The sequence below is a fragment of the Falco cherrug genome, chromosome 4 (assembly GCF_023634085.1).
Source record: "Falco cherrug isolate bFalChe1 chromosome 4, bFalChe1.pri, whole genome shotgun sequence".
In the NCBI taxonomy this organism is placed as follows: domain Eukaryota; kingdom Metazoa; phylum Chordata; class Aves; order Falconiformes; family Falconidae; genus Falco; species Falco cherrug.
In genome coordinates, this window is record NC_073700.1 from 100,399,823 (window position 1) to 100,414,346 (window position 14,524).

General features: G+C 48.5%; 1 protein-coding gene across 1 annotated transcript in view; it reads left to right on the forward strand.

The window, feature by feature from the left end:
• MTURN (maturin, neural progenitor differentiation regulator homolog) overlaps nt 1–14,524 on the forward strand; it is a 67,047-nt gene that overhangs the window by 18,650 nt on the left and 33,873 nt on the right. The gene's annotated exons all lie outside the window — the stretch shown is intronic.

Genomic DNA, 14,524 nt, shown 5'->3' on the forward strand with positions numbered 1-14,524 from the left:
AAAGCCTTCAGTGGAGCCCTGCCTTTCTTCTGATCCTCCTTGTTCTCCCACCACCGAGGCATCAAATCCAGCAGTGTCGTTACACCATGAGCTTGCCATTAAAGAACTTACCAAACTCTGATGACTGATGGAGTCTTTTCTCTGTGAGCAAAATTAACTAAATGGGGGTTTTTGAGGGGCTGAAGTGTAGCTACAGTGAGTGTGGCAAAGGGAACAAGAGGCTTGCATTTCCTGGGCACTGTCGGTGCATGGTGGGATAAACATGGTGTTTGCAGCTGTAAGTAGGAAAAAATTATTTTATCTGAGCTTTGGGGGCTGCAGAGTAAGCCTTGTCTTGCAGGACAGGACCCAGAACCACTGGATGGTTTGGTTCAGCGTAGTCTGAAGTGGTGGATTTGCTGTCAGAAGATGGAAGTTGGTGGTAATATTTGTGGATGAGCCAGTATTTCAGACCTCCCAGGTCCTTTTCTGTTTTGCACAGATTAAGGAGACATCTGTTCTAATTAACAGATATGTAATGATGCTGAAATGAAAATTGGTGGTTCTGTTCAGCTCATTTGTCTCTTGTCTTTAAACACTGCACTTTTAATTGCCACTTTGACATCTTACCCTGATTTAGTTGAAGGAACGCTGTCAGTTGTTACCTTTTGTAATGAGCCTCTGTCTGTGGGCTGAATAACATCTTCCAGCCCGTGGAAGAGCAAAAGCTTTGACTTATCACTTGCGTCGTATTTTCGGCACTTCCCGGGGCATGAGCTCTGAGTAGAGCATGACAATTTTGTGCCCTTTCATGTGTCCAGAGCCCTCAGCATTGTCTATAAAGCTGTTCCTGCAGCTGGTAGAGTACCTGCCAGGTCTGACTCCCTCATGTTGGTGCACAGTCCTGGCAACATGAGCCCCACAACCTGAGAGACTTTTGTGTATGGTAGAAGCTCCTGTGACGATTAGGCTCTGGCTACAGGTACAGCTGCGTTTGTGGAAGAGATGACAGTCCCAGCATGTAGAGGAATGAAGGCAGGGGGTTGATTAGCATTGATAATACGCAGCTGTGGCCTTGCCGGGAAGGCTTGGTTGGCATGGATGATGTGCAGCTGTAGCTTGTTCTTGCTAAGTAGTTAAATAGTACTGAGGAGTGGGGGAGAGGTGGTCAGATGGAGGAAGGAGAAACAGTATGGGTAGTAGAGTCTGACTGATGTTAAAAGCCTTGTTGCAGCCTACTAGTTTGTTTGTGCTGCAACACCAGTGTGTGTTCAGCTGCTTGGAACTCACTGTCCACTCAGGTCTGCTGGATGGACTACTTTCTGTGTCAGAAGGTCAAGTGAACTTAAACAGCTTAGACATCAGCTCTCTGCTAATACAGATCTCAACCCAGGGACAATAAGTTGCCCTGCTGTGGTGGGGAGCTCCCACACAAGGTGGTGGCTGTAGCTGGGGGCACTCTGCCAAGCACATTGTGTTTGTTCCAGTTTGGATCTGTCTGCACTCCAGCTCTCCAGAGTTACATCATGCCTTCCCTAAGTCAAGAAACTGGTGTATTCCAGGGCTACAATAGGTTTTGGCTTTGTATCAGGGAGAATGGATCCATCAGAGGTGCGGTTTGTGTTGCCTCTCTAGGCTCCTGCCTAACGCTTTGTCTCCCACCATAGCTGTCCTCAAGCAGAGTCAGCTGGGAGGTGCAGTTACCTGTCCTCAGCAGCTCTGTGTGCTGCTTTAGGGATCACATCAGATTTTATGCTTGCTTTCTACAAGTCTTCATGTTCCTTCTCTGTGGCAAGGCTCTTGCTTCCACCAGTTGTTTAGTGAGTGACGAAATGCCATAAAAAAGCATGTTATTTCCAATGCCTAGGTGTATACATCCATGCTTTTTGCTGAGCAGTGGTCTATTTGTGACACTAAAGCAAGGTTCTTTATACCTTTTATTAGACAAATTGATACAGAAAAGAGTGAAAGCTCTCAAGCTCCCAAGTGCTTTTTCCACGCTGAAATAAAAGCAGTGATTATATGGGGCAGCCTGACAGTAGGTAGTATCTCTCCACAACACCCTTACCTTGCTTGTACGCGTTTCTTAAGGTATTGCTGCTATAATGGTGTGATGGAAGAGGTAGTGTCGGAGGCAGGTTTTTATTTACAGCCCTCTAGTAGTGCTAAAGGGCCCGCAAGTGGCTGTCAACAATGTTACAGCCACCACAGGGCTCCTGAGGAGCGTGCGAAGGGCTGGAGCGTGCCGCGAGCCTTGAAGCCTTTATGCTTTTGGGTTCGTAGCAGTCCCCTAGAGGTCAGCAGAGCCTAAATTTTGAAGACGCTTTAGCCGCTAGCAGCATTACAGGGATGATAAAATCAAGTTTGCTGCTGGCCTGCAAGACCCTGCTTCTGCTCTCTTGCAACTTCAGCTGCTGCTGGAGAAGGGGTCAGGCTGGGAAGAGAGGAATCAGTGCATGGGACAAAAAGTTCTGCTTTGGAGATGGGTGGGCTGAGACCTTGCCCTGGGGAAAGACCACAGGGAGGAGAGGGCAGAAGCAGCCTGAAGATGGGCACTGGCATCATCAAAGCTGCGTAGGGGCAGTGGGAGCTGGTGCCTACACCTCTTGGCCCCAGTGGTACCCATCCCTCCTGGGACCACGGCTGGACTGCGCTGCATCAAGTGCAGTGTTCCATAAGAGTAAGTGTCTCTGCAGCTGCGCTTTGTGTGCGTGCATCTGCACACCAGCGTTGCAGTGGCATGGCTGCTAGTCACACGAGTGTGATCTCAGACTTGAGCTGCCTCCCTGATACCACGCTGGCCTCGGCCATGCTGCAGCTGGTGACCAAATGTCACCTCTCTGCATGCCCAGGTCTTTACAATGCCAACCTACCTCCCACAGGCACTCATTTGACCTGTCACCCCTGCTCAGGATTGGAGGTGCAGCTAGGTTTTGCCTGGACTTTCTCGGCTTCTGAGGTTGGCGTGGCCATGTAAGGGAGCCAAGCTGTGCCACATTCAGATGACTTGAGGCTGACAAGCCAGTCACAGCCAGCCACTCCATGTCCAGTCAGCTTTCCACAGTACCAGACGAGGGACAGAGTTTGGCACAAGACGCTGGCACAGACATAGGCTGAAGAGTGCCGAGGAGTTGACAAATGGTGAGTCCTACCCTGCATGTGCTAGCAGTCCAGGGGCCAGACCCCAAACCAAGAACTTAATTCCTGCTGGCAGCTTCTGGAAATGCTCAGTCTCACAGCAGGCAGCCCCGGGAGACCCCAAACCAGCGCTGCATTTGCCTGCAGGGCAATGTCAGCATTTGCATTACATTTCTCAGTAATGAGAAAATGAGTTACCTTGGGTGGATGTGAGCTTTCGCTCATCCTACATACTAGCCCCCTCCCCAGCTGCAGCTGCAGGCTAAGTAACTGGGAGTGCAGTTGGCAAAATATGCCTTTCTCCCCGGTTTTTCTTCTGGCCAGCACGCTCAGGGCTCTGGCTGTCTTTTCCCTATTGTTTAGCTGGCCACCCTCCAAGCATGGCTCTCCGTTTTCCTCTGCATCCTTAAGGACCATACACTCAGCTCCAGCAAAAGCATTTGATGAGAACCGAGATTTGCAAGCTTCGTTCCGGAGGACGTGTTGTACTGGAAATGCAGTAATTCACACAGAAAATCAGTGCCAGTTTTTATCCCATCACACTGTCCTTTTTGGTTAATAAAAGCTAGGAAATTTTTGTATTGGCTTTTCTTGAAGGTTTTGGGTTTTTTTTGTTGTTGTTTGTTTTGTTCTGTTTTTAAATTACTCTATTACTTCTTGTTTTCTGTATTTCTTTTTGTTTCTGCAGAACCTTTTATCAGGGAAGGTTTTGAACTGCCAGTGAGTCATGTAGCAGCAATGGGGAGTGGCAGCACAGAGCTGTGGGAGTGCAAGTTTGTGCCCTGCTTATGTCTCAATGACAAAGGCTGCTGGTGGGTCACCCAGCTACCAATAGACTTCCTGGTGGCAGTGCCTAGGGTGGGCAGCCTCGATGCTGGTCACGTCTCTCCTCCATGTGCTGCTGGCTACAGAAAGTGAATGCCTTAACCTTGATGAATTCAGCTCTGGTTTTGAGCCTTCTTGAGCCTTTTGAAGTCAGTGTAGCAGACGGCAACAAAATTATTTATGCAAAGCCTAAATTACGAAGCACAGACCCTGGACCCTTTCTCACCTCTGTGAAATGTCTAAGCCTGAGGGCAAGACAGTTTTATAGATGCAACAAACCATGAGCTGAAGATGTAAAGTGAGATAATGAAATGCTTGCTGAGGCCTCTCAAACTGTGCGGCAGGACTTCCTTCCCCCTAGTCCCAGTGTATGGGTGCATGTTTTTCCAGCTCTGCGGGATAGCAGGAGGCAACTTTCTGGGAGCTACCACAGCAAGGCTCTTGCTAAATTCCTTCAGGCTTTGTCGATGTGCAGTTTCTTTGTAGTGTCATCCAAAAAATGGAGGGAAGGTGTTACCTGCAGAACCGGTAATGTGATCGCTAACCAGGCTTCATCAGCGCTCCCTGAACCCTCCCAAGCACATATGAGCAGTTAATTAGATAACTGGTGCGATGCAGCATCCTGTGTAAAAGGGATTGCAGCATAGCAGCAGATCAGCAAAGGCGTGTACAACTGGCCCCGGGAACCTGCTTTCATGCACCAGCACACAAAAGAGCTCAAAACGGAAACTAGGGATAGACTTGCCATCTCTGAGGTCTTCAGAAACACAGAAGAAGTGGTGGCAATAGCATCTCGAAAGAGGGAGTGGGGGTGGGGTGTTTTGGGAGGGGAAAAAAGCACCATCTTTGTTACTGTGGAAACCAAGCAACGAACAGCAGCTTGTTACTTCTCTTGCTTCACAGGGGGGATGCTGGCACAGTTAGCCCCAGACTAACAACGGCATTGACCTCAGGCAGCAGGCTGCAGCTTGAGGCAAAGAGCCAAGGAGGAGGCATCTGGGAGGTCACAGACTCCACTTCAAAGTGGACTGTGGTTCGGGAGTTGGCGGCATACCAGAGACAAGGAAAGGGAGTGGTAAAGAGGACATACAAGAGGACTGAGAACAGGAAGAGGGCATCATAGCAAGGGACCGGTGGAGAAAGGTATTGGTTTGATCTGTGATGGGCCTGGAAAAGGCCTTGTGACAGCTAAGTGCAGCCTGGCTTGGCCAGAGCAGGCAACAGAAATGGATGTGGAGACATAGCAGCATCTGATGGAAAAACACAGGCAAACGGCTGTAGCCAGTGCCTCTGAGCGGCAATCACTGCACCTCTCCTTCCTCCTCACCATGCCCCCATGAGGTGCGAGGTGCCTTGACCTGCACCAACCATCCTGGGCTCTGGGAGCTGCAGTCCAGCCCTGGCCCCCTCCCCTGTTGCTCAGATGCTTCTGCCTTTGCAAAAAGAGCATTAGCAGGACCCAAAATCCTTGTGACAGAGCAGCAACCTGCTGTCACGGTACTGGCTCTACACCTGTCCAGCCAGGGCACTGAACAGAAAGGGTTTTTTGCTGCTCTGTGAGGCACTTCTGCAGCTCTGTGGCTAAAGTCCCCCATATCCTTGGCACAGCTTGTCGCCACGTCTGTTTGCACGGTTCACAAACTTGTAAGTGTTATCACACTGTTGGTGCTTTCACCACCAACTGTTCTTTCAGAGCAATAAAAATCGTGTTTTCCTTCCTAATAAAGTTTCTTTCCTCCCACTGGCCCTGCGGCGGGGTTGTTTGTACAATGTACGGCAAGGCTTGCCCATAGACAAGGGACCTGCCCAGGCCTGCAGGTCCCTGTGCTCACCCAAGCTGAGGCCTGAGAATTAATGGGGTGATGGTGCTGAGAGATGACACAACCAAAGCAAAGTGACCAAATGCTGTCATTCAGTCACCTGCAGTGCCCTGACATGTGCTGTTGTATCAGACATTTAGACATGCAACCAAATTACACAAGAAGACATGAATAACAGGTTTCTGACTACTACCACTGAAGCCAATGGGTAGTTCCTGTGGTTTTGTAGATCTCTGAACCTCTGCTCTCCTTTGCTTTTGCAGCTGCTGCTCAGCAGGCTAAAGCCGAGTGCCTGTCACTAACCCTTCATTTCTCAAAATGTATGCACCACTCTTATCCAGCAGCAGTACTTAGTGCCAATCTGCAATCCCAATATCCCATAAAATGATTCGTTAGCCATGATAACAGAGGAGAGTTAGACCTGCCAGATGTGCAATGTGGACGCTCCTGACTATTTTCGCTTTCATATCCTATTGGTACCAGTAAAAGAGACTCCATTCCAGTGAATTTGGCCTGACTCACCCATGGAAGAAAACCCTACATGGGGAGTAAACAACTTGACCCAGTGACTGGTGCTATGTGGAAGCAGCAAAAGCCTAATTTAATTTCCCTCCTGTGCTGTGACTGCATTCCTTCAATGCCACATAATGTGTTCTTGCATTAATGGCATGAGGGTTACCTCAGAAATTCAAGTACCTTCTTCATTTCTCAAAGAAATACATGTTTGATGGCAAAGTGCAGGGAGTCAAGTATGCCAGGTCTGCAGGTGGGCTGTTACTGGGGACACCCACTGGGTTTGCATCCCCTGGGAACATGCTGGGCAGGACAAGCTTAGTTCTTCTGCAGTGGCTCTGAACCCCTGGCAAGGTAGTGCTCAGGTTATTAAATAGTGCCACTGGCCTTGTTTACTGATAAACTTGCTAAGATGTGAAATCTGTGTGAAAAGACAGCAGCTGATTTAGCTGATATAGCTCAGCGGTTACAAGGGCCCCATAAAAGAGCGAAATCCCAGCCTCCTCTTCAGCTTGATTGGTGAATCTGAGAGCTGATTTTCATCCAGCTCCTGCTCTGTTTGTCCATCGAACCAACTGCTTTAAGGCTGCACAAAGAACTAAAGATGTTCTGGTGAAGCCTTTTTCTTCTGTCTTCAGGATTTGCTGTGTCATGGAGTCCCCTGGCATGCTGACCTGGCATGTGTACATGACCCCCAGAGGTGCCTTGGAGCGCAGATGACAGGGATGCACCTTGAATGACCTGGCTGTGATCCAGGAGGACTGGACAGCCTGCCTCAGAGCCTGGGCAAAGGCTCAGGCAAGAAGCCATGTGCTGACCAAACCTGCTGGAGCCAGCAGCTGGGCAAGCCACTGTGGAGGCAGAGCTCACCCACAGCTCTGTGAGCCAGTGTCACTGCGCGGAGGTGGCACAGACATGCACCGTGTGCCAAAGCAGGCACCCCGGCATGACTCCACATCCTCCGACTTGCCTGCCCCCTCCTACGCCAGCGTAGGAAGATTTCTCCCCAGCCCTGCCCTAACTGCTCATTCCTGGCCTCTGGCCACAGTTTGCTGCTCCTGGTGCCTCTGGGACAACTGTCTGCAGAAGTGCTCTGTGAAATGAGCTGGTTAAAAAACAGTGAAGGCATCGAGGTTTCTGGTTCCTTCTGAAGGGCTGTTTTAAACCTCAGTGATGCTAGCAGCTCATTTACAGTTGCTTCAGCTTGGGGAGCAGGGGGCAACAGCACAAGGGGACAGGGATGGGGACAGGATGAGTGGGAACATCTTTGGCTGGCTTTGCTGCCAAAGCTGGCCAAGCAACATCCCTACTTCTCAGCCTCACTAGAAGCTCTCTCTACTCCTCCCAGGCTCCCATCACTTTGCTGGCAGATTCCTGCATTGCTTGAAGGAGTTGCATTCCCCTTTAGGGAGTAAATGGTTCACATAGTTTGGCATTTATTCCATCACGGCATATGTGGAACTATCATTAACATTAACAGGAATGATACATCCATCCAGCAGAGAATAATCACTTAATGGCTAAATAGGAAAGCTGTGTACATTAAATTGCAGGCAGCTAGTCAGCTTCATGTTGTAGTTTTCCCTTTGATAAAATTGAGACTCATTTCAAAACAGGAAATTAATTTTCCCTCTTTTTGTTCGATGGGTGCCATAAATACAAGCCTGCCCCTTGACAACCCATAGAGGTCTCCGCTGTAAATGATGTATTTATAGGAGCAGATGTGCTGTAGATGCCTTAATGTAACACCAGCTTCTGGCTTTGTTGGACTGATGGCTTCTGAAGTGACAAATAGCCCGGGACATTTGTCGCAGCTCACACCCTATACCAATCCATGAACAGTTTTTACAAGCTGAAAAAGTATTCCAAGTTTCTGCACTGGAAAGCAGGAGAGCAAGGTGATTTGAAAGAAAGCTGAAAAAATGCAGGTGGATGATAGGTGCTTGATTTTCAGAGGTGTAAGTTACCACCAAGTATCTAGCTATTCTCAAGAAGAGAGTAAAATCTGGGTGCGTTTCATCAGAAAATTCAGATCAGCTGTATTTAACCCATGCTATTCTTTCAGTAATAAAAGTTCTGGCGACAAATTTCCATAAATAAGGGTAGAAGCTCTTTGTTAGGCATTTTAATAGATGAAATGGAAATACAGCCAGAGAAAACAGGAACTAGGAAAAAGAGTCACTGGGGATCCAACAGCAGCAAGGCTTGTGACTGTCATTTGAACTGCTGCCTTCTCCGTTACACATTCAGCTCGTCAGTAGATGTATAGCAGTTGCTGTTTGTCAGTATTTAAAGTGCATATACCACTGCACTGCCAAAACAGATTTTGAAGAGTGTGTGCAATAGGCAGCCCCTGTATGCGCAGCAGCAGCAGCAGCATTAGCAGACGATAGCACCTGGATGGCATGCACATTTTTGGAGCGGTCTAGCTCAAGCGGGACTTCATTCTGCATTTGGCCATTCATTTCTCTTCAGCTCTGCTCTCTCAGTTGTGCCAATGAGACTGTTGGTCAGGACCCACAACGAACAGGACTGGAGACTTGATTTGTGTTATTTCTAACCCAGGCTGGTTCACCTTTTTGCCCCAGATCAGGAGCTGATGGAGCAACAAGGGATGTTTCTAAGGGGTGAGGAATAACAAGGGAGGCAGCCACTGCTGAAAGAGATGTGAGTCAAATGAGTGCCTAAGATGGCGGTGTGTCACTTCTCCTGTACCTCCTTCACTTCTGTTTGTTTGTGGGCCAGGACGGTCATCCTGAGTTGCAGCTAACCCTGAAGTGCTGGTTGAGGTTACACGCAAATAACAATGAACGTTCAAGTACTAGAATGCACAACTGTGTTAATTAATTAGTATTAAGATGTCATTAAAAGTGGAAGAACAGAATTGAAACTCCTTTCGGTTATCTCAAGGTCACAAAAGAACCTGGATAAATCAGGACAAAGTGTGTCTCCCCCCCATGTCACCATCTCTGTCATTCCCACTGGATAAGCTTTTCTCCCACTGCTGGCCACTGAGCAGCTCTCTGCTGCTAAAAAACAAATAAATCAGGCCAGATGTGTGGGACCTCCTCAGCCCCAGAAGCCCCCCTGGAGCCAGGGGACAAGTCTGAGGTGGAGAGGAACAAGACCCAACTTCCCTGACCCCGCTCCTAACCCACGTGCAAACCTGGCTGGGTGGCTCAGGCTTCTCCCCAAGAGGAGCAGCTCAGCTCTGGTTAACTGAAAGATACCAGACTCATACTAAAGCACAGGCGAACCACAAGCCAAAGGAGTATCATCCTGGATATTTTGTTTAAACGACGGTTTCCCATATAAGTCATGTATGCTCCAGCTGTATATGCTACAGCCTGGTAATTACCAGCTTGTTGATTATATCTGGGGTGCATAAGAAATATATCATGTCCTGTTTTCTCCTCTCCCCATCCCAAATAAGGAGGTACTGTGAGTGCCTTTCAGGGCTGCCACTAGCTCTTAACGTGAGCTATCCTCAGCACAGGTTACACCAAAAGGGGATAAAAAATCACTGCAAGCAAGTACCTTAGTCCTCTCTCTGGCCCCCTGCCTCCATCCGTCTTTTCAGCTTCTGACCCCCCATGGGGAAAGGAGCTGCAGCATAACTTCTTCCCTCTTTCCCCCCATCTTGCCGCTCCTGAGGGGTTCTTCAGTGTTTTCCTGAAAATGTAATATCAAATGCTACCACTTCTATCATCACTTTTGAAATAAAGTATTTCTCCTGGAAAGCACTTTTCTGCACAGCATCGGGACAAGAAATCTCACCTACAAAGCAAAAGCTCTTTACAGCTTCAAATTATGAGTAGTGGCTGTTCTTAACACAAGTGACAGGCAGCATTCATGAAAAAAACCTTAGTATGAGAGCAAGGTCAAGCTGAGAACATAAATATTCTGCTACTTGAAGAGTACTAGCCTGGTGCAGACTCATCCTGGCTTCTGCAGCTGCCCAATATGATTTCAAGAGATGAAGGGGGAAGATCCGATGAAGAAAGAATGGAGTTTTGGCTGGTGGATGTAGTGGATACAGGAGAGCTTTGCAGATACTGCTCCTTGTTCCCAGAGGAGAAGGAGCTCAGGGCTGCACATGGCTTTGGGCAGTTTGCAATTGCAAGGGATCATATTTAATTTTTTGCTTGTGGCCAACTCAGCTGCTGTATTAAAAAATGAACATGGGCAAAAGCAGTACTGGGCACGGCCACAATATGGGGAGGAGAAACCGTGCAGTAGTGCATCTGCTCCCCTGGCACACAGCCCAGCACGTTAACCAGCAGCACTGGGGAACAGGACGGGAGGGGAAAAAGAGCTGCATTCCCCATTCTAGCGGTGAGTCTTTCTTGGGCAAAATCTTCCCATGTTGGGTGAGTCTGCATCCTTGTGCAGCACACTCTTAACTCAAGACATATGATTAAAAGGCTTCCTGAGCAGGGGCAACCTCAAGTGTATATTTATAGGCTTTTGCCATAATCTCTCACCCCGGACTCGTGAAAAAGCAGGGCATAAGATGCTCAATGGCGTGCCTGTGCAGGCGTACAGGGAGGCAGCCAAGCGGAGCTGTGAGGTCAGTCTGGGAGCTTCCCTGAGGATGCCCTGGGGTTGGCAGCCAAGCAGCAGGACCCTACTTTTCTTCTGAGTAACAACCTAATAACCTTTCTTTGCCACAGGGAAGCAGATCCCATTGTACTGCCTCACCCCTCTCGCCCTACCAGCTCCTGGAGACTGCAGCAAGGGGCATCCCAAAGGCAATGATTTTGAATCAGAAACCTCCCGAGCCCCAGCAGCCCCTTGCTAGAGCTGTGCAAGCTCTCACACAAGCTGGCAGTCCCCAGGGGACGTTAATGGTAGGATGGATTGGGTTCTTGCAGTGTAGGTGCTCAGGGAGCTATTTCTTTGGATTTCTCTGCTGCTGCCATGGCAGGGTACTGGTCTCTGCCTGGGAGCCCTGTGTGCAGTCACTGTGTCAATATTTAATCATGGTAATTAGTAACAGGCTGGGTGGCTCAGGAATTCACAGCTCAGCATTTACCTCATTCACCTCACCCATCTTTTGGGCACATAAGAGATATGTCTACTGCAGAGAGAAGCAGAGGATCACCTAAGTGTAGAAGTCTCACCTATTTTGTAAAGCTTTTATTTATAGGCTTTCACAAATGCATCTTCCTTTTGCTCTGGTGGCACATGATGCTGTACACCTAGGAACAGAGGAACTGCATTCCAGGTCAAAACAAATTACTTTTGTATCTAACCCATGGGCAGCTGCCCTTTGCTACCAGACTTTTAAGGCTTTTAAGTACCACAGACTGGTGGCAGTGCGGAAAGCAGCCTCTTTCCTCTGAAAACAGGAGTAAGGCAAGATCCAGCATGCCTCACGTAGCTCTGCCCCCACATCCTTGCATGGCAGCCGAGCAGAACGTGCATCCAGTTATGTCAGCCAATGCCCTGCACCTCTCCCAAAGGCATCAGCTACCAGGAGTGGGTCCTCTCTGTTTTAAGGTGTGAGGCTCAGCCAGCAGACTGGGTCTAGCCGCTTCTGAAATCTTCAGGAATTTCTGTTCAGGACAGTTACAAATTAAGCTTTCCTTGGGGACACTGTAAATCAGATCCAAGGCTGTCTGCTTTGAAGTGGCTTTCCAACATGGCAGAAGGACTGTCACTTGGGGTGTACATGAGCTAGGGCTCCAGGACATACCGATTGTTTGGCTCTGAAAGTTCAAGTTAATAAATGTAAGAAAATGAAAGCCAAATGCAGAGTCGCAAGGCGAACGGGCAATAAAATGGTGGATAAAACTTAACACTGATAAATGTTTCTGGGACTCTTTTTCTTGCAAAAGAGAAAGTGCAGAGGGGAATACGAAAGGTCTGTAAAGTCATGAGTGACATGGAGAACCAGAAAAAGGTTTTAACTTTCTCCTCCAATACAGGAGGTAAGGGCTGTTAAATGAAACTAGCAGGAGGCAGGATCAAATAACTGAAAGGTGTTTCCTCACCAAAAACATACTCAAATGGTGGAATATGTTATTTAACACAGGAGGATGTGGGTGTTCCAAAGTTTAGCTCAACTAGGCAAACTTGTAGAAGAGCAGCTTTATAGGAGGACCTGAAATGGCTGTAGCCCTGCTCCGCCCCCCCCCCCCCCCCCCCCCCTTCTCTTTTTAGCCTATTCTGGTTTTAGTGGCAGAGGAGAAGCTGCATGCAGCCATCAGAACAGGAGCTGCATGGAGTCCTGAACTGGAGAGACCTGTCATCCAGGGAAGCAAAATCTGCTGTTCATATAACAAAAGAGTGATGGACTCACAACATACCGCTCCATCACATATTGAAGCCTCTGTTGTCAGCACCTACTGCACAACAGAAGATGGTTACTGGGTCAGAGTCCCCTCCTCATCCATCCTCATCCTGTCCCATTTCTCCAGCAGGGCACTGATCACACCACATCAGGTGTCTAGGATATATGAGTGTTTGATAGGAGATAGAGGTTTGAATTGGACACACCACTCACCAGTCTCAGTCCTTCCCAGAAATATGGATAAGTGGGCAAAGTACTGATAACAGTGCCCCAAGACACACGGTAAACAGGGCTCCTGCTTTTTTTAGAGTGTAAATACTGCAAAATACTGCAAATACAGAGTGATCACCCTCCCTCCTGCCCCTTCCCAAAGATGCTGACCCATGGGACCACAGACTGAGAGAAGTTCTATGGTACCGTGGTATAGCAAAGAGGGAGCAAGGCAGGGACTGTCCATCAGGGCCCAGTGTGAAAGTAACCAGCTACTTAGCTCTCTCTCCTTGCACATCTATACTGAGCTGTCTTCTCTGTGATGTCTGGTGAGATCCACCTGCCACCATAGCACCGGCTTGCCCACATCTCGCACCGTGCAGAAGATATTCAAGACATCATTACCACATTTCTCTAGTGCATGTATGCACATGCCAGTGTGTATGCATTAACTACAGTCATGTAAATAACTGTGTATGTATTTTTATACAGATATAAATAGCTATTTTGGGTCTGCTATTTTCCAAAGAGATAAGGATTTGGAAAGGGCCTTTTTTTCCCAGAGGAGGCAATTAGGTAGTCTACCTATTCAAATAAGGGCTGTATCCTGCTCTGCCAGCAATCAGTGCGAACGACTGCCACAACAGCCGAACAGTGCAGCCAGCATGCTTTTGGCTTAATCATTTTTTGACAGGACCTGGTCTCTGTGGAACATTCATGAATAATTAACCCTGCTGGGGGCTCACCGCTGCAGACCCACAATAAAACAGACAACAAAAACCCAACCAAACCCCTAATCTTTTCTAATTAGTGGTATGAAGCTTCCTACTAAACAAAGCTCAGAACAGAGCTTCTTGGTCATGCTGCTGAGGAGGGGGTATGGCATTAGTATCCCTGGGGGCTTATCAATGACAAGGAGAGGGAGGGGAAAATATCTGGAGCCCTGATGAGCGTGGATGGCAGGCAGTGAGTGAATAGGCAGCTTCACTTGGAGCGTGACAGCTGCAAGGCTCCACATCCCCTCTGCTCCTGACAGCAGTGCCTCCTGGAGCTTTTGTTTCTCTGCAGCCAAGATGACAGCCTTGTGTGTCTTTTCACCAGGTTACGCCTTCCTTCCAGACATGGATGCTGGGCGCATGGGATTGAGCATTGTCAGAGCCTGCCAGACAATAGGGCATTAAGGGAAAATAAAAGGTTGCTTTCTTCAAACCCAGACTTTTTCATTTCCAAGTGATCTGGCTTTCAATGACAGCAGCTTACCTGACTGGACCACTCCTTGCCGCACAAAGGGAGAAGGAAATAGTCAGGAAATATGCTCTGCGATGGCAAAGATTAGGAAAAAAAAGCTGCCTTCTTAATGCAAATGGAATTGATAACAAGGGAGCAATACACTCAGAACTTTCTGGGTCCTGCTTTTTCATCCCCATCCTGCCACTCTTGCATGCATCGGCATCCATCCTGCACACTGATCCTGCGCTGGTGCTGTCATCACATTGCTGTGAACTCTCCAAGTTCAGAGCTGCACCTCCCAACCTAGCACTGTGTCAGTGACAGATGGAGGGGGCTGCGCTCAGCCATGCATCTTGCAACAGCGCAGCAGAGACAGGTGAGTCAGGGCTGCCATGCCCCTACAGCATGGCAATGTTTGCTTTGCTGGCTGGTTTCAATCCTGAACCCCATTCCAGCATGGCAGAAAACCACCCATGGAGGACTCCAGGTGTGTATCTGAATGAGCCAAGGTCCC